The sequence below is a fragment of the Pinus tabuliformis genome, chromosome 3_2 (assembly GCF_031772625.1).
Source record: "Pinus tabuliformis cultivar Carrire ecotype Pingquan chromosome 3_2, CPIR1, whole genome shotgun sequence".
Taxonomy (NCBI): Eukaryota; Viridiplantae; Streptophyta; class Pinopsida; order Pinales; family Pinaceae; genus Pinus; species Pinus tabuliformis.
Genome location: NC_142302.1, coordinates 415,064,729 through 415,086,279, shown reverse-complemented (window position 1 = coordinate 415,086,279; position 21,551 = coordinate 415,064,729). Strand labels below are relative to the sequence as shown.

The 21,551-nt window shown below is 42.6% G+C and overlaps 1 pseudogene; it reads right to left on the bottom strand.

Annotated features, from left to right (window-relative positions):
- Nucleotides 1–10,146: 10,146 nt before the first annotated feature.
- Nucleotides 10,147–10,464, bottom strand: LOC149181139 (uncharacterized; annotated as a pseudogene).
- Between the last annotated feature and the right edge of the window lie 11,087 nt (nt 10,465–21,551).

Here is a 21,551-nt window from a genome sequence, read left to right as displayed (position 1 = left end):
CTTCTCAGAGATAAGCTACCATCGCCCTAGCTGGTTTATTTCCATTTCTGGTTGTAAGCATATTTCAGTATTTTCCATTAATGAAATGAAGTATTATTTCCGCTGCATCTTTGTGTATATGGTTATCTCTGTAATTTGTTGCATTCCTGTTTAAATCCGGATCAATGGTATCAGAGCGCTCTGCTTTTTCTCTGTTTTTCTTTGCATGTCCCCAACAAGATCGGGATATAAGGAGTTAGGGCTTGAACTGGTTGAACCTTTGCAAGACCAGCCTCGCAAATCCCGATGGCCTCCCATGGCGGACGAGAAGAAAGACGAGGGGGCAGGAGATCCCATCAAAATCTTGCTCGAAGAAGCCCTCGAGCGACAACGGAACGCGATGATGGACAGCTTTGCCCAGATCCTTCAGCGGCTACCCAGAAGCGGCGCATCGGCTTCCAGCAGCTCCTTTGGAAATGCCACACCCTTTAAGGTACAAGTTAATTTTGAAATCCCCATATTCGAGGGTCAGATAGACGCCGATGCCGTAGATAAATGGTTAAATCTGCTAGAGGGTTATTTTTCTGTTCATGAATTTTCAAGTCGGGAAAAGATTGTTTTTGCTCTTCTCAAAGCAGCCCCCCACGTCAAGGACTGGTGGGAAACCTACTGCAAGCAGAAGGATGAAAGTACTGGCTCACTATTTTCAGCCGCACCCACCTAGGATTCGTTTCGGGATGCCATCAAGGAGCAGTACTACCCTGTCGGAAGCTATGAGGATGAATACACAAAGTGGACCATGCTGCGGCAGGGAAGGGACCAAGACGTGCCGGAGTTCACCAATCTTTTCCATACCCTTCGCACAAAGTTGGGTATCAAGGATTCGGAGCAACATTTGATACTCAAATACCGTGGCTACCTGCACAAGTACATCCAAGAAGAAATACAATTCCTAAACATCCCCTCGCTCGGCGCAGCATACCGATATGCCGTCAAGGTCGAGCAGAAGTTTAAACAAAAGAAGCGAGACTTTGGATCTGCAAATCCAAAGCAGGGGAAAGGTGCCCCTAAACCACAGAACAAAGGACAGAGCCAAGGCGGGAGAGCCCAAGACAACCAGCCGAAGCTGCAAGCAAAGAACAATGCTACGAAGCCGAGAAAGGACACTGGAAAATGGTGCGAGTTCCATAAGAGCTCCACTCACAACACAAGTGAGTGTCGGGCCAAGCAGTCACTGGTGGCTGAGCTAAAGGTTTCAGAATCAGATGCATGTTACGACTTTGAGTCAGAACCCGATAAGGGGTATGAAAAAGGGAAGCAGATCATTGATGCGGATCCCAGCGCCACTGTTGCTACTGCAAAGATCCAGAAAAATGAACCCGAAGATCCAGAGGAGGAGGAGCGTCTCTTCCACTCCCAGATGTGGGTAAAGGGCTCCTCGATACAGTTCATTGTTGATAGCGGGAGTCAAAAGAACCTCATTTCGGCAGAGGTCGTGAAGCGGTTGGGCTTACTGACCACAACACATCCACAACCATACACCATTGGGTGGCTTCACCAAGGGCGAGATCTTCGTGTGAGTCAGCAGTGTCGCCTTCCATACAACATCAAGCCCTTCACGGATGAGGTATTGTGTGACATTGCTCCCCTTGAAGTTTGTGATGTATTACTAGGACAACCATACTTGTGGAAGCGACATGCTGTGTATGAATCAAGGCCCCGTGCTGTTATTATTACATTGGGAAATAAGTTGTTCAGGATACCAAACACAGCACCACCTGCCGCCATCTCTTTGATTACTGCAAAACAATGCAGTAAGATCATTTCCAAAACCAGGAAATTTGTTTTCCTGATGATACGCCCTCAAGGGAAGAAGAAGACAGTGGCCGCGGCCTCCAAACGGGGTCCCTCTGCACGACAGCTACAGATGGACAAGATTGTGGAGGAGTACGAAGACATCTTCACCTCCCCGGCAGGGGTTCCTCTGCACTGTCAAGTCAAGCACTCCATCGATCTGACCCCAGGTGCACCGCTACCCAATGGACCAATTTATCGGCGCTCCGTTATGGAGAAAAATGAAATCAAGAGGCAGATTCAGGAGCTCCTGCAGAAAGGTCACATCCGTCCGAGTTCATCGCCCTGTGGGAGCCCGATCGTGTTGGTACAGAAGAAGGATGGGACGTGGAGACTCTGTATTGACTATCGGGCGTTGAACAAGATCACTGTCCGTAATAGGTACCCGATCCCGCGGATTGATGACCTCCTAGACCAACTAAAGGGGGTGAAATATTTCAGCAAGATCGATCTGAAGTCAGGATATTACCAGGTACCAATCGAACCCTCAGATGTGTGGAAGACTGCCTTCAAATCCAAGGAGGGCCTCTTCGAATGGTTGGTCATGCCTTTCGGTTTGACGAATGCTCCTGCAACCTTTATGAGGCTAATGGATGACATCTTGCGGCCATTCACCAACTCCTTTGTAGTAGTATACTTGGATGACATTCTGATCTTAAGCCAGAGTTGGGAAGAGCACCTCCACCACATCCGACAGGTTCTCCAAACACTGCGGCAACACAAGCTATGTGCCAATTTGGAGAAATGCACTTTTGGCATGACCCAGGTTCAGTATCTGGGATACATCATTGATGAACAGGGGGTGCATGTTGATCCAGCCAAGGTCCAAGTCATTCGGGATTGGCCCTCTCCAACCACTCTAACAGAGCTCCGCAGCTTTCTAGGTCTTGCCAACTTCTACCGCAGGTTTGTGCTGGGGTTTTCTCATATTTCTTGGCCCTTGAGTCAAGTCACCAAGGGAGGGGCGAAAGCAAAATTCTTTTGGTCTGAATCTCAACAGAAGGCATTCAGGGAGTTGAAGGATCGCCTCTGCATGGCACCAGTGCTCGCGTTACCAGATTTACAACAACCATTTGAGGTCGAGACAGATGCCTCTGACTATGCTATTGGGGCAGTCCTTACTCAACATGGACATCCAGTGGCATATCACAGTGAAACGCTTTCAGACACAGTCCGGAAGTACCCCACTTATGATAAAGAGATGTATTCCATTGTACAGGCCTACCGACAATGGAAGCATTACATTTTGGGGAAGGAAACAGTCATCCACACAGACCACCGACCCCTGCAGTTCATACAGACCCAAGGGAAATTGCAGAATGATTGCCATCAGAAGTGGTCTACATACCTGCAACAGTTTCACTTGAATATCAAGTATAAAAAGGGCAGCACCAATAATGTTGCAGATTGCCTCAGTCGACCACCGATCATGGCGTTGACCACCGTGCTCAACTCTTGTGGGCACGAGACTTTTGATTGGCCACTTCTCTACAAAAGCGACCCAGAATTCGGCCACACATACCAGACACTCTTGGAGGGTCGACATGTTGCAGATTTTCACCTCCAAGATGCCCTATTATGCCACCTCGGTCACCTTTGTGTTCCTTCAAGCGAGCGTGCCAAGATGATTTGGGAAGCACACTACAGTCGGGCTGCTGGGCATTTCGGGGTCGAGAAAATAGTGGCAGTACTGCAAAATTATTTCTATTGGCCGAATCTTCGACAGGATGTTGGGAAGTACATCCGATCATGTACTGCCTTTGCCATTGCCAAACCGACCATTAAGAAGCACGGCCTCTATACCTCGTTGCCTACCCCTAGTCGACCTTGGGAATCCATCTCCATGGATTGCATGTCAGGCCTTCTTTCCACTAAGCATGGAAATGACTGTGTTTTTGTGGTCGTCGACAGGTTCTCGAAGATGGCCATTATGATGGCCTGCAAGAAGAATATCACAGCAGAAGCCACTGCTAAACTCTTCTTTGAACGAGTGTGGGTGCACTTTGGGATCCCACAATCTATCATCTCAGATCAGGACAGTCGGTTTCTCAGCACATTTTGGTCCAGTCTCTGGTCAATGCTGGACACCAAACTCACGAAGTCCACAACCTTCCATCCTCAAACTGATGGCCAGACAGAGGTTGTCAATAGGATGATTGTGCACATTCTGCGCATGTATAACTCAAAGCTTCCACGCACATGGGCCGAGAGCCTCCCCTATGTTCAGCACAACTACAACCAAGCTCTTCACAGCTCCACTGGCCATAGCCCTTTTCAGGTGGGTTTGGGATTCCAGCCACTATGCCCCATTGATGTGGCCATGCCACTTACAGCTACTCACATGAATTCAGCTCATGTCCAGTCCGAAACAGATAAGTCCACCAGCTTCATTGAGCGCATCCAACATATTCGCCAGCAAGTCCATGACATTCTTGAGAAATCAAATGCCAAGTACAAGCAGCGACATGATCAACATCGGGTGCCACACAAGTTTCAGGTGGGCGACAAAGTCTGGTTGCATTTGCAAAAGGAACGCCTTACTGGAGCCTATCGGAAATTGAGACCACTCCGATATGGTCCTTACACCATTACTAAGGCTATGGGAGACAATGCATTTGAGCTCAGCATTCCTCCATTCCTTGGCCTGCACCCAGTGTTCAATGTGGACCGCCTTCGACCATACTTTCCACCATTGCTAGACACATCCGACATTGCAGAACAGCTCAAACCCACAGAATTAAATCCAGATTGCATGGAACAAGCTGCAACTGATCGAATCATGGACACACAGATCAAGAACACTCGCCAACAGAATATCCAACTGTATCGAGTTGTCAAAGCAGGCCAACTCCTTCAGTAGGGCAAGTGGCTCACCAGGGAACAAGTTCAGCAGAAGTTTCCTCATCTCATGGAGGAGCTCAACGCAATGGGGACCATTGCTTCCTAAGGGGGGAGGAATGATCCAGGTGGATATTGGTGGCCACCTGCCAAGTCCACCTGGACCCCCACCATTGTCTTTCTTAGCATTTTTAGTTTCCTTAATTGTAGCACAACCTACTATTTTTAGCAGTTTTTCGGGTCCTGAACTTCCGGAGCCGTTTTGAGGCCCTAAACGACGTTTTTTGGGGAATCCGGGGGCAACATTGGTCCATGGAATGGATCGATGTTTCCCGTTCCAACAATGATAGTGCTCGGATAGATCTTTCTAATGAGCTATTGTACGCGTCAAACGGAGATCATATGCCAAAGTTACGACCCCGGGAAGTTGATGTACCAATTTACCCCAAACGGGGCCCACAGTTTGGCGTTTCATCTCCTAGGGTTAGGTTCTGGAATGTTAAGGGTTTTTCCATTGTTTCTCAACAATAAATAGGCCTTCGAGCCTCATTGTAACACAGTTCAGAGGCATGTAGCCATCACATCTCTTCTCAGAGATAAGCTACCATCGCCCTAGCTGGTTTATTTCCATTTCTGGTTGTAAGCATATTTCAATATTTTCCATTAATGAAATGAAGTATTATTTCCGCTGCATCTTTGTGTATATGGTTATCTCTGTAATTTGTTGCGTTCCTGTTTAAATCCGGATCATAGGATCCCTTGGTTTATGGACATTTCATGCTTAGAGCTGTAAGGCACAAAAATGTCTATAACAATATGTCTAAATTTCCCCGCTTCCTCTTTCTTCTAGATTTCTTGGCCTTAGTCAGCTGTTGTTTTACTAGTCCGAGTCTCGTTTTTAAAACCAAATTCTATGTATACATATTTCTCACTTGCCTATGCAGAGGCAAGGTCTACTTGAACTTATGGTTTTCCTTGTTGATGGCAGGTTCAACAATTTGCAATTGATTAAATAAGCTCATCTTATTCCTTTGATCTTTATCTGCAAGCCAATCTACTTGTTGCTGAACTCCCTCTATTTGTTCCATCAGTTTGTTGAAATCATTTTTCTCATCAAACACTTCCACTGTTATGCAACCAACCCACAAAATAGAATAAGAGATAGATCAACAACTTCAAAATAAGCCTCTTCGAGGGGGAAACCTCCTTTACATTACACAAATGAACAATTCTTGGAAGATACAAATGACAAGACCTCCTTTCTATATATAGGAGTCTAAGGGGTCACAATATAATCAGAGCCGACATAACAATAATAATGTAAGGGCATGTTGACGGGTTGGAATTCTCCACCAACAACAAAGGGGATCTCCTCCATGTAGGTTCCCAACTAGATGTGCATCATTTGCTTTAGGGATCTCGTCCAGTATGTAGACCCGACTGTCGTTCAGGTGTGTTGAGCTTGCTTTGGACAGAAGTGAGATGTAGGCTCAATTGAAAGCATGAAATTCAATAAACACAAGGAAATGATTGACAAATATCTTATAACATGCATACCATGAACAACTAGAATATAAACAACATAAACCTTACGTAAAGTAACTTTCAACATAATTCAAATAAGACTCATGTTTTATAAGATAAAGTTCTTAACAATTGTAAAGTCGTTCACAAAAATCAAACATCCATAAGCATAAGTAAACGTACAATTAAGAATATATTATACCAATACCAACGAAACAGTTCACTAGTACAAGCATAGAGTTAGCAAATCATATACCATCCATGCATAGCAACACAAAGTTTGTAGTATGAGACAACACATGAACAGACCGTACATCAAAGAAATCTTAGGAACATCCGATCCATCAAGCGAAAATACTCATGGAATTACGACATAAAATATTTGAGGAATCCAATAGTGGAATATTACAATCACTCCTTGCATCAATAGAAGAGCATAAGTTCTCTTAAACAATATGTCTCAAAAAGTTCCTCAACCAAAATCCATTACAATGTGTCATGAGGGTGTATTTATAGAGTGAGGGTGACTCTTGGCCTACCCCTGACTCTTGAACTTCCTCATGACCTTTCATCTACCTGATGACTCTTGGACTTCCTCATGACCTTTCATATTCCAAAATGTCTTATTCTATCAAATTACAACATCACAAAATAAGTTACTAATCTAATCTATCAATTTAACAATAGCAAGTTCAGGGACGTCCAGGTTGATCTGCTCCGTTAAGTATGTGCGCCATAGTTTGTACTCGAATGTGATGGGGGTGATTTATGGCTTCTCTTCATCATGTCTGTGCATGCATTCGAGTGCATCTAGAATGAGGGTGGTCTGTTTGGTGTTCACCTGGTTATTCAAGGTTACCAGTTTGGTGTAAATTCTTACTGGTTCCACCACATAGCATGTAATATTTTCTTTAGTGACGGGAAGATCTTCTGCATGGGCTTCTTGCTTATATGTATCAACAAAATCCTACACCTCCTTTGAGATATCCTCCTGCTTCCTTACCTGTCTGACTTCTCCGATAGTCAGAACTCCATGAATTTGGATTATAGACTCTAGGCCGCTGAAAAGGTGTTTGTAGGAAGCCAACACCCTATCTACATCCTTAGTTAATTGTTCGTTTGATTGGATCTTGATGCAGAGTTGAACCTTGGTGTTTTGGATGGTGATCTAGTCCTTCTTGGGGACTACCATTGGTGCTCCTAGGTACTTAACGAACCATTCATGCATTGTGTCTAGAGCCATTACAACTTCCTTCAACATTGCAACTCTTTCTTTTGTGTGATCTTGTATCGCCAAGATAGGGGCCACTATGTGGTGTAGCTTTGACATCTCTTCGTAAACCATTTCCATGGATTCCCCGAGGGTCTCTACCTCTCCTCTGATCGCTGCCTAGAATTACATTGTACTTGAGTGAACTGAATAGAGGGCTGAATTCTCTTCTTCTGCTCTCCTTCTCTCTTGCTTTGCACTGGTGGCCCTTTTTCCAGACACGTAAAGCCCATTCTGAAGGTCCGTGATCTGTTGCTCATCTAGGTCACATTATGTTCCATGGAAGTTATGAAAGTTGTCCTAGCCCAGGCAATCATCTTTGGATTCACAATGATGTTGGGCATAATCTCCCTGGTTGTGGTGACCGATAAGGGTTTTGCTGGATTCCTGGCATAATGCTTTTTCCTTTCATGCACAATTTTGAGGATGACCTCATCAAAGTTGAGCATAGTGAGATGTAGGACCTCCTCTTGTTGTCCTTTTGAGAAACCCAACTCTTGTAAGGGAAGGTTCCCTACAGTGAGGGGAGTAGAAGGAGGAACATCTAATGGGGGTAGCTCAACTTGTTCCATGTCCAACTCAGATGTTTTACTGGTCTCTCCTCATTTGACGTGTTAGACTCCATCTTGTATGTCAAATGTGAGATTGATTCTTCTTCAAAACCCTGTTTTGAAGAAGAAATCATTAAATGTGTTTTTTTTTTACAGTATGTATCAAATTCTGCATCTCTTCAAATGGCAGCAGTTTCATCAGCTCCTATCCCTGCAAGCAGACAAATAAAAAACCCTCATTCAAAATTAGCAAATTTAAAAAGGGAATTAGAAAACAGAGTTTGTAATAATGTGTTGGAGCATAATTGGCAAAGAATATTGCAAAAAGGATTTCATCAGATGGTGGCGGTGCACTCATCATTAATTATGGACAAATATGGAAGGCGTCCACTTCTAATGATTGCTGCAGGAGGAATGTGCATAAGTTGCTTTATTATTGGATCATTTTACATACAGGGACATTTTGATGGGTCTTCTCTTCTACTACTTGCAAGTAAATTATCATTAATTGGTCTTTTGGATTATATTGCAACATTTTCAATGGGCATGGGTGGAATTCTATGGTTCATGATGTCTGAGATATTTCCTTTGAATATGAAGCGTATTGCTGCCGGTCTGGTGTCTCTCGCAGCTTGGTTTGGTTCATGGATTGTCACCTTCACTTTTAATTCTCTCTTTTCTTAGAGTTCTACAACTTCCTTCTTTATATTTTGCATAGGGCTTTTCTGAGGTTCATATCATCACACTCTGTGGCATTCAAGGATCGTATATAATCTCTGTACCTGTAGCTTGCATCTATGATTATAATGGTTCGATTTGTTTTGAAGTTCATATGGTTTGAGGCTTGTATGATTCGTATGTTTCAACCCTGAATGGTCTCATCATCTATGGCTCTCGCATCTTACTATAGCACGACATCTATGGTACTCTCATTATTCTGTATCATGGCTCTCGCTTTCCATTGTCTCTTGGCATTTCAATGGTATGATCACAGCCACAGTATATTGGCTCAAAGTCTCAACTCTGGTATTCATATGGTCTTGATGGGCAGTCTCTCAATTGGGCGTATACTCTCTGCAATTTGATACACAATATGTTGTCTCTGCGTTATGGTAACAATGATATGTATGGAGGTTTTAACGCTGTTCGCGATGGGTGTATTGTTTCTACAGATCTATGCTAGCAGCTATACATCAGATCCATTGGTTCTCCCTCTTCAATTCATTTATGATGGTTATTTTTCTCACGGGTTTAATCTCAATGATCCTGATGCGGACTCTGAGAAATGACTATGCTCGCGAAGAAGATGATTTGGAAAGCCTGGAGAGGGATGTTAGTGAAAAGTCAGGGTGGAAACTTGTTCATGGAGATGTTTTCCGAACACCATGAAACTTGGTCTTGCTGTCAGCATTAGTGGGTTCGGGTGCACAACTTGACATGCTTGTGCTTCTTGATTATCTTGCTGGCAATTGTTGGCATGCTATATATTGGGCGTGGGACAATTGTCACCACTTTCATTGTCTGCTATGCCCTTACCTTATTTATATCTGGCTATGTGAGCGGATGGCAAGCGCTGGATAAAGCCGATGGTTTTTACGGCATCTCTCTTCCCATTTATGTGCTTTGGCATTGGATTTGTACTGAACATCATTGCCATATTCTATGGTTCTCTGGCTGCCATTCCTTTTGGCACTATGGTGGTAGTCGCGCTCAGTTTGTTTCAATTTACACAGGTTTGCAGGGTTCTCATTGGAAGTGTCGAGCTTCACTGGTTAAAACTAGAATTATTACATTCACATTGTGGGCATTCTGCAAATCAAGTTTATTCAGGTGTAGTTTCTGTCTCTGTGGTTGTGACGGGGAAGTAGTTTCTAGCTTCAGCTTTACTGTTACCCTTCTGGATAATAGTGCGAAGGTGTGTGCGTATTGTTCTGGACAGTTAAAATCTGATTTGCGTAAACTTGCAGTTAACCTGATTCCATTCCCTCGGTTACACTTATTTATGGTGGGATTTGCTCCCTTGACATCTAGAGGATCCTAAGTATACCTCTCCCTCACTGTGCCTAAACTTACACAGCAAATGTGGGATGCCAAGAACATGATGTGTGCAGTTGACCCTTGACATGGGCGTTACCTGGCAGCCTCTGCTATGTTCCGTGGACGTATGAGCACAAAAGAAGTAGATGAACAAATGTTGAATGTTCAAAACAAAAATTCCTCTTATTTTGTGGAGTGGATACCAAACAATGTGAAGTCCAGTGTTTGTGACATTCCTCCAAAAGGTCTTAAGATGGCATCCACCTTCATTGGAAACTCTACTTCAATTCAAGAAATGTTCAGGCAAGTCAGCGAACAATTCACTGCCATGTTTAGGAGAAAAGCATTTTTGCACTAGTACACTAGTGAGGGCATGGATGAGATGGAATTCACAGAGGCAGAGAGTAACATGAATGATTTGGTGTTAGAGTATCAGCAGTATCAAGATGCAACTGATGATGATGAGGCCGAGTACGAAGAAGAAGAGGCGGTTTAAACCTTGTTTTTTAGTTTATAAAGAGCCGAATCTGGAGCTTACCTTGTTAGTCCTTCTTGGAAATGGCTCATTCAGCATATCACTTCATAATGATTGAAAGTTGGTCTGTGCCAGATGTCATGGTTTTGGTTGAATTAAGGCCTAGAAGATGCTGTGTTTAGAATGAGTGGTTGGATTTCGTTTCGTTATTCACAATCTTAAAATTGTATGTGTTGCGTTATGTAATGTGTTTGAGTCTAGTTTGTTGCCCTCCTATAATTAAATAGTGGCTGCTCTGTTTAGTGCCTGATTTTCGTGATGTATTCTCTTATCAATGAGAAATGCCAAGTCAAAATACGCCTAAAACAAAACGAAGATATCCATCACAGTAGAAAAAATAGGAACCGATCTCCTACTAATGACTTCAGTTAATGATTCAACGGGATCTGCGCTCCAGTTTGTCAGTCATCAGAGGATTTTTAGAGGAACACTGTTCTATTTTAGAATAGATGAAAACGCTCTTTTCTATTTTTGTAACTGCAGGTGAAATAGTGCCCCTGTTTTGGGGTCGATTTTTTTTTTGCCTAGCAGCGTTTATTTAATGTATTAAAAAATCATTTGTAAGGGATTTTTTTTTTTGAGAGGGAGAGAGAGAGTTTTGAGAGCTGGTGGAGAACACAGAGCTTCATTGTACAGATTTTGACAGAGATTTTAATTAAAAAATGCAGCTCTGACCCCTGAGATTCCTGTGGTATGAGATTTAACATTTGTGTCCTCTTTTGTTTCATATGTAGCCTGTTATGTGTTCATGTCATTTCATGATCGTTTCCATTTGAACAAATGAAGTGTTAAGGTAGAATTCATGGTTTCTATGCTCTGCCTTTAAGTTTGCTTAATATCTATGTTTTCATCTGTTTAAGGAGAACTCTCGATGGTTTCTTGCTCTCCTTAGCTCCTCACCGGTCATATCTATCCATTCACTTATTTCAAAGGCATCAAGACAATCTCCTACCTTGCCCCAAAAAGACCTCTGCAAAAACTGTGTCTCATCCCCGTACCCAAAATTGTCGTGCTCAGCTTTCCAACAAAACCCTAAAAATTTAAAATCAAACTTTCCCTATCAGTTTACTAGCCTAAAATCAGTGTTCTTTATTGGTCATCTCAGCCATTTGAAGACCTTTTGCCGAGATAGACCCGGAGAGAGCCCTCTCTTGTCCCCGTAGGGCTAGCTACGAGGCTAAGTGGTTTGATGTTGCCTTGGATTTTGTCTTTTTTAGCCTGAGGTCAAATTCAAGCGCTAACATGACGCTCCTGGTTTCCTCTTCTTTACTCCTCCTCAGTTCATCCTCCTATCACTTTCTCTCTTTCTCTGCTAGTGCCTGTTGCCTCTCAAGCTCCTCATCCTTCTTAATATTTTCTTCTTTATCTTTTTTCTCCTGTTCTTGCCTCCATTTCTCTTCCTCCTCTTTGACCTATTTCTCCTCTTGTTGTCTTTTCGTCTCTACTTCTTCCTGGGCCCTTCACTCCTCCTATAGCTTTTCTTATAGTTGTTTCTCTCTTTCCTCCTGTTCTTGTCACCTCTTCTTGTCGAGGTAGCCTTGGTCACTTGAATCTTGTGATTGCTTGAGCTTTCTTCCCTTTTCCTCTTTAGCTCTCGCTTCTTCCATGCTAGGGAGGTGTTCCTTTATTTTAGTGTTTCATTATTATCCTCCTCTTTCGGGTCACTCAAAATATCTTCGACCTCCTTTTCTTTCTGCTTTTCAGATTTCTAGGTGGCCTTCTACATATCCCATTGTTTCTTCTTCATGGTGGAGGATCTCTCTTGAAGACTCACATTTTCCTGGGAGTGGTCGATGAGCTCCTCCTCTTTGGCCTGTTTCTCACCAGGGCTGAAGGGCTAAGTTCCCTAGTGGCATTATACGAATTCTTTACCCCGTCTTCATGATCTTGTATGGTGTGTGAATATGACCAGCTAAATTTTTCTTTCTTCCAGTGGGCAGCCATGACTTTCTCAGGATCATACGTCTGATAGTTGAGATTTACAAAGTGGTTACCTTTCAATGCTTCAGCTTCTGCCTCCACTTGTTTGAATTTCTCAACTATATATGCTCCGATGATGAGCAGGAAGGCAGGCCATGGTTTCTTCTTGCCTTTGTTTAGTACCTTTGAAAAACCATGCATCATCTGGTAGCAGACTTCTTGCATGAGTGTTTTGTCTGTGACAAACCTAGGTAGAGCATGGGGGGCCTTATGGGTACTGAAGACTCTGATGAATGTGCCATCCTAGATGGGAAATCAATGCACTACCTTGACCACAGTCTCCATATCCCTCTTTGACATGCATGGTGGTTCCTCACCAAATATCTACTGGTATAGCAGGGTGATTGGTAGAGGGAATTACTCCCCTAGGGCTTTTTGGGTGAAACCCTAGCAGACTAAAAGTTTTCTATTCAAAGAAACATGCATTCATACAGCCATTATGCTATTATAAGAAAATTCTATGATAAGGGTACGTACCTTCGGTCCTACGTTTGAGAAGGCCTTTAGGGTCCAAACCCTTCTTGGAGTTCCCTTCTTCTCTTTTGTCCTGCAAAACAAACAATTCAAAGAACACAGTAGTACATGGACAAAAACTTATAAAGAAACCATCTTCATGTTACAAAGAAAGGTAGTTAGTTATGAAATCCAAACAACCATTTACACATGAATTCAAAAAATGAGTATCATTAACATAAAGAAGATTCATTTCGGGAACCAAGACATGTGTTTCTTTTATTATAGACAAATAAAGTACATAAAAAGGAAAATGTTCACCTGAGTCACCTTCAGCAGGCTCCAAGAAAAGCTTTCTTTCGGATCCGTTCCAGCCACAAGCCTCTAACAAAACTCCTTCCATGACTCTCTCCATGATGTCATATATGGTGGATGAACATCAATACACAAGGAAACAAAGGTTTCCTGTACAAAATGGGGGAAGTGCAGAAGGCACAAGGGACTTCAGACCTGGTCAAGGGGAAAATCTCAGCATAATAACCTTTCTCTCTACTCTCTCCTCCCTTTAGGCCTTCCCTTTGAGGTCTTTTTATACCATCTCCAAAATAGTTTTTTAGTTAGGAGTTGGTTGGGAACAGTTGGGCCACGGGCACTAACAGGTGATCAGCAAGTAAAACCCGCGATCTCCGCCCGAAAAGAAGGAATTTTATATTTTTTTAAGTGTTTTAATACATACACGCGGGTTGGATATATACATACCCACGTATACACGCGTTTAACTCAGGGCAATGTCGCGTATAAGGAATAAAACACAGTTTTTTAAATTTTAGGACCAGGTCTGGAAGGAGGGGTTGCCCTAGGCCATGAGTATAGCATCCCAAACCATAAGAGTGAGATTTTGAGCTATAACAGATGCCCCCTAATATATGAGGTCAGAAGTGGTACATGATGGCCGAAATATATTATGCGAGTACATGGAAAGGAAGTCTGTCAAAAACCGAGGAGGACTTCACCAGAATTCAGCCTGCCAAGCCACCAAAGGATATCAGAAAGAAACACTATCTGAGGCGGGCATACCCATGCTCAGAAAAGGTAAAGCATGACCGCATATCAAGTACAAGCGGATCCACTAAGTATACAAGTATAAATAACTGAAAGATACATAATGGATCATCTGATCATAATGAACAATTACATGTCTGAATATCACATATAAGACTGTCAATGATGCTAAAAGATGCAACGGATCACTGATATCAAAGACTGATCCCAAAAGGTACCAACTGAACATGATGAAATAGGATGGTACTACACTGCAAACTCAGGTGCCAGCATATAGAATGTCGCCATGACTGACTGCAACATATAAAGTGGAGTGGTATCAACTAGCAGCAATAGGAGCAACTGTCAAGTGAACCAATGGATGCTGATACAACCTGAGGTCTTCACCGACCGCCGTGGTACATTTCTACACCATGGGAATAAATGATCTAAAGTCGACCATGTGAGAAATTGTTTAATTACCGGTCATTGATGTATACCATTAACAAACGTGAGACTACTCACCGATAATGATAATGAGCGTCAAGGTACCCAGTACAATCTAACAAGTGTGAATAGATGAGCTGGAGTCGAACACCTGTAAGAATCTATCGATCAGGAGACAATGATGGTTTCCCACTGTCGATAGCGAAGGATCTGCCACTAATGACTGCAAACCCCAAGGTACTGCCAAATGGACTCTAGATCTTTGCCCCAGAGCAATGAGTTGAAGTTGATAGGGAAAGATCCGCTAGAAGGAAGGCATTAAGGCATCCTCCATCAATCTAGTGCGAGTGTAACCCGTAGGCCAATAATGTGGAAGGAATCGGACGAAAAATATGTAGTAACCCAACTGAAGTACATTTCCGGCGTGCACAAGATGTGGCTAGCGCACGACAGAAACCCTCTGAACCAACCAATAATGAAAGCTGACACAGAGGCGAGGTATCCACCAATAGGGTCAAATGGAAACCAAGGTACTGCACGAATCCCAATGTGTGATAATGTAAGCTGATGTCGAACACAAGGGAAACCACTCAGTCAAAGACCCATGATACTGATCGATGTTGAGCACAAGGTGACCTATCAATAATGAAAATAGGGCCAGGGTGCAGCTCTAGGCCTGTCCTCAGAGCAAGGTGTCGTCGTCGATAAGGACAAGACCGCCAGCAAGAAGTCAATGGGGACCTTCTCAAACCGGCACGAGTAAAGGACCAATATAACTGATGTGATGATAGACATGACACTGACAACCAGGGATGGCCGACTGAAAAATGAGTCAAGAGACACCGCAGAGAGACCGACTCAGGCTAACTTCCCTTGAACAAAAGCACGACTCAAAGTGACTGTGTGGCAGCATATGATGACTCTGTATAAGTTCGCCATGCAGGAGGCACGAACGAACCCTCCATATGATTGGAAGAGATAACCAATCAGGGGAGAACTGACTCAATAACAAGGTTATGGCGTACCTAAGTCAAACTAAATCCCACCCATGTGGAGGAGACTTTGTTTTGAGTGCTTTATTCAAGGGCAACACAACTGACTCTAGCTGCCAACAATAAATGGAAATAATGTCCCGTTCCCGCTCTTTTTGGAATATTTAATTTTTTTGTCTTTTTCTGTTAAGCCGGAAAAAGAATAAAAGAATGCTATGGTACAGTGGAAAGAACGAGTGTCGGTGAAACATATGATCTAGTTCCCTGGAAAGGAACAATCCTATGCTCAATGCAGGGAGGTGAAAACTGGTCAGTGACACTCAAAGGTATGTTCCTTCCACGGGTCAAGGTGTGTCAAGCTACAGAAGTCAAGGGTATGCAAAGTTGATTTTGCAGATGTCATGGTCAAAAGTTGGCTTAAACACGAGTCCAAGTGAAGCCGGCTCTAGGCCAAAAGGTGCAAGTGGTCAACATGCAATGCAGTAGTAAAACTCAACACAAAGGAGCCTCTAGGGTATATGGCCAGAACAAAGCAAAGAAGCTAAGAGGAATGAGCCTTCAACGCATTATTCATGGCGGGACTACAGAGGACTCCCAAGCCTAGGGACAAAAAATCAGCATGAGTGCCAAGTGACAACAAGGTACTAACTAGGGCACCCATGATAAGGTAGGCTCTACCACACAAGTCATGATACTTCTAAGCAATGAGAAGGTTCCGCACCATAACTTGGTGGGGTCGATCCTAAGGTCAAATGGGAAAGGAAACTGATAAGTGCACAATGCAGGCGAAAAAACCTAACCTATATGCCAGTTTCGAGAACCAATACCTGTCAAAACGGACCAACCATAAACTTCCAAAGGAGAAATATTCCAAGTTCTGTAAACATAAATAGGAACACTAGACACAAAGTTAATACATCCCACATATAAACTTCATGTAAAATCTTTGTGTTATAGAATACAAAACTTGAAAATGCGTACCTCATATATACAATATGGTACAGGGGACCACGCAGCCTTGTGGCTTACGCATAATAGTTCTTCTGGACAAACCCTTTATAGGGATTGGACCAAGGACTCCTTTGGTGGTCATAACTCATGGCTTCAAAGAGTTCGTCTTGTGAAGGCAAAGCAAGATCTGAGAAATCATGAGAACTACAAGGATTAAAAGAGGGAATTAAGAGGTCCCATGTCCCTATAGGAAGAATCTCTCGGTCAACTATCGGGACCAAGTCCCAAGAAGGAGAATAATAGGTCAAAGGATCCTTCTTAGAAGCGATTGAACATTGAGGATTCAATGCCACATAATTGACCCGTGGCGGGGTAGAGTCTACTTGAACACTTGGAACAAACCAAGGGGCATTCTGCAGTAAAGTCGAATTAGGGTGGTGATTATCAGATGCAAGCTGATCAATAGTGACAATATTCCCGTTATGAGGAAAGCACATTACTCGAAAGAGTGAAGACACCACAGCATTCATAGCATAGACATAATCACGCCCAAGTAGCATATTAAAGTCTAAAGGGCTATCAACCACCATCATATTGATTAAGACAGTCTTCCCACCTAAAGTGATAGGCAATTGAGGAAGAACACCCATAGATTCACCAGGTCTTCTATCATAGGCTAACAACTGACTCTGAGCTGTCAACAACTTTGGGAACCCAAAGCTTTCGAAGTCAAAGAGGATATAATACTTGTAGAGGATCCTCCATCCACCATACATCGATAGACATTTGTGGAATTAACCCTGACCTTTATTTGGAAAGGTGCAGCGGAAGGAAGACGAGGCTCAACAAGACTATCCCAATTAAAGGAAACACTCTTAGAACTTGGAGGGGGAGCATTCGAAGTAACCAGAATGCCCCCTATACTAGAAGACTCTGTACTAGAGATCAAACAGACTCTTTTGTTAGGCACTTCACCCCCGAAAAGAGGAGTGTAATCGGCCAGCGATTGCACTGGCTCTACCACATTATCAACCAATGGTTGATGGGATCGATGAGAAACCATATCAGGTTTAGGAGTAGAAGTACTTTCAGACTCAGACCATATCCTTTGAACCTCTGGAATACTAGGGCATAAATGAGTAAGACGGTCTCCCTTGCATATCTTACAAGGGAACTTAGTTTTAAAACTTCTACGTCTAGGTGTCTTATCAACCTCTATTCCGCCAACATGACTAGCAGTGGTTTGCGGAGAGTCCTGAACATGACTTGCAGAGGTCGGTGACTCTTTGCTAGTATGACTCGTAGTGACTAGACCTGTGCCCCCAGCATGACTTGCAGCGGCTGAAGACTCATCTTCAACATGACTCGCAGAGGTTGATGATGAAGTGCTAGTGTGACTCGCAGTGACTAGACTTGTGCTCCCAGCATGACTAGCAGTGGCTGAAGGCTCATCTCCAACATGACTTGCAGAGGTTGAAGATGAAGGGATAGAATTATTCTTCTTCTTTGACTTCCTCTTTCTCCTCTTTTTAGATTTCTTGTTACAAGAAGGAGGACAAGAAGGAATCCCAGATTGCTCTTTGAAAGAAGATGAACAATTAGCAGCCATGTAATGCCCTTGAAATAAAGCATTCAACTGAGAAGCTTCAAGAGCATTTGGAATATTCGGAGTGGACCACAGCCAAACGGGTAGTCCAACATTCAACCCAGGAATATTCAAAGTGGCCATCAAGGGAGTACCAACGTTTCCAAAGAAAGGAAAAGCACAAGGATCCCCTTTTGGGAGGGCACCTTGGTTGGTTTCCACAGGAATATTGGCCATATCTAACTGTTCCAAAGACCCTTCCCCTACGGGAATATAGAAATAACTTTTCAAGGAATATGGATAAGCAATCAAAACCTTTGCCCTTGAAGAGGCAACTCCACAACTTCTGAAAGAACGACCAAAAACCTTTCAAGATTGGTAGAGTGGTAAGCCAGTCACTCAGAACACAAAGTCCAAATGTGACTAGACAAAAATACCTAAAGCCAACTATATATAAGGAACAAAGAGCACACACTATAAAGTCCCTAAAGATATCAGCCAATCAAACAACTTCCAAGTATTTCCGCTCCAGGTGATGAGGACCGGACACCAAAATACAAGAAAGTGGAGTCAGGGGCCTTCCGAAGATAGTCTGGAATAATGACGGCCCAGTCCTATCAGCGAAGGTAACAGAGGAAGTTACGCTGACCTCCTAACAACAGCCTGCGCCGGTGCAAGCCCCCAAGCTTCGCAAGGGTGCCCTCCAGTAGTACTGTCGAGAGTGATGCAACGTCGACCTCAGGTGCCACGGGATTCCCCTCTGCAGCCACCTGTGTAGTTCTCTAGGAGTAGCAACTATGGATACCAACTCGTTGCAGAAGCCAGGCGGAATAGTCGTGAGGTAAGTTCGGACAAGTAGGAGAGGGGGTATCTCTCTTCCCTGTCTTTACAGACCCTCGTGTTTAACTCCCAGATTCGGAGCTTTCCTGGTCTTCCTAACGCTATTGGATTTTCTCTCGTTATTCAGACTCCTACGTTTGACGTTTATATGGCCTTGGAGAGTTAACTCTCCACTCGCCTAATCCAAGGCCCTAGAATCCTAATCTTGTTGGTGTAACTGACTAAAACAAAAAGTTCTAGTGAATTTTAGTTAGCGCTTGATTTTATTATGCTATTCTTTAAGTCACAAGGTAACGGAAGTGAAACTAGTGGTGTTTTTTGACGCAACAAAAATTAATAAAAGCTTAACTACATGCACATGCACTTGTTTTCGTTTTTCGATGAAAAGTGATCTCTATAGGGTTCAGAGGAACTTCAAATAAACAAATTTTTCTTTTTCTTTTCAAACTCCACACTCACAAAAGTTAACAAAACTATGGATGCCTAAAAAGATATACAAATCTATCCTAATGCAACAAATATATGCTAATGCAACAAAAAATGAAAGTTGCTTGCTTATCAAACTTTATCTTGCCACTTAAGATGCCTAGATTGAATATGAGATGTTTCCATTCACTTCGTCTAAACACTAAAAACAAGTTCTAAGACAAACATAAAGCACTTTCACTTCTCTAAAAGGAAACCAAATGAAAAGCAAGTTCAAGAAAGCAAAACTAAGATTTTCAAAAGATTTTCTTCAAAGCAACAAACAAAAAGTCTTTTCAAAAAATGCTCTCAACAACACTAAAACTTGTGATTGAAGAATAGGCAATTAAACACTTTTGCGAATCAACACCACTTAATGGATGAAAACCCAACAAAAATAAATGTGTTTAAAATCGCTCTTAACAATCAAAAGCAGCAATGAAAGCCTTGGCAATGAAAACCAAAAAGATCAAAAAGAAAAATTCCAAGAAAGTGTCAAACAACAACTTTCATGAAACAAGGAAGTAGATGGTCACAAAAAACGATTTTTTCATGCAAACACAAAGTCACGAAAAGCAAGATTAACACAAAAATTGAATTCAATCTTCCTACCCTGATGAAACAGAGCAGCCAAGATTCCTAACAAGAAATCTTGCGTGCTTTAGCCAAAAATGATGACGCTTGCAATCAACAAAACATAAGACCAACACTCATAACCAGAGAGAATTCAGAATGAGATGCTCGCTGTAAAACAAATAACTGATACTAGAAAATGACTGTTGCAGACTGACTCAAACCACCAGACAAACCTTCAGAGGCCAAAAAGATTTACAAATCTTGAAAATTGGAATATATACGCGACTGTATTGTAGTAAAGATTGCGTGTATACGCGACTGTGTTTGAGGAAACCTGCGTATATGCGGGTTCACTCAAAGAAACAAGCGTGTATACGCTTCTGTATCTAAGAAAAACAACGTATATGAAAAGCTTCAAGAAAAATAAAAAAGACAAACTGAAGAAACTGGCAAAGCGTAAAGTTCAAGAACAGACCAGACAGTAACAGCAAGCAGACAAGGCAGCTGAGCCCTGATTGGCTTGAAAAATGCCCAAACTAGGAACAACAAGAGTGTTGTCCCCAGCGGAGTCGCCAATTCTGGTAGAGGGAATTACTCCCCTAGGGCTTTTTGGGTGAAACCCTAGCAGACTGAAAGTTGTCTATTCAAAGAAACATGCATTCATACAGCCATTATGCTATTATAAGCAAATTCTATGATAAGGGTATGTACCTTCAGTCCTACGTTTGAGAAGGACTTTAGGGTCCAAACCCTTCTTGGAGTTCCCTTCTTCTCTTTTGTCCTGCAAAACAAACAATTCAAAGAACACAGCAGTACATGGACAAAAACTTATAAAGAAACCATCTTCATGTTACAAAGAAAGGTAGTTAGTTATGAAATCCAAACAACCATTTACACATGAATTCAAAACATGAGTATCATTAACATAAAGAAGATTCATTTCGGGAACCAAGACATGTGTTTCTTTTATTATAGACAAATAAAGTACATAAAAAGGAAAATGTTCACCTGAGTCACCTTCAGCAGGCTCCAAGCAAAGCTTCCTTCCAGATCCGTTCCAGCGTCAAGCCTCTAACAAAACTCCTTCCATGACTCCCTCCATGATGTCATATATGGTGGATGAACATCAATACACAAGGAAACAAAGGTTTCCTGTACAAAATGGGGGAAGTGCAGAAGGCACAAGGGACTTCAGACCTGGTTAAGGGGAAAATCTCTGCATAATAACCTTTCTCTCTATTCTCTCCTCCCTTTAGGCCTTCACTTTGAGGTCTTTTTATACCATCTCCAAAGTAGTTTTTTAGTTAGGAGTTGGTTGGGAACAGTTGGGCCACGGGCACTAACAAGTGATCAGCAGGTAAAACCCGCGATCTCCGCCCGAAAAGAAGGAATTTTATATTTTTTTAAGTGTTTTAATACATACACGCGGGTTGGATATATACATACCCGCGTATACACGCGTTTAACTCAGGGCAATGTCGCGTATAAGGAATAAAACATTGTTTTTTAAATTTTAGGACTAGTTCTGGAAGGAGGGGTTGCCCTAGGCCATGAGTACAGCATCACAAACCATAAGAGTGAGATTTGGAGCTATAACAGTGATAAAAGATTCAGAAATAACATCTATCATATC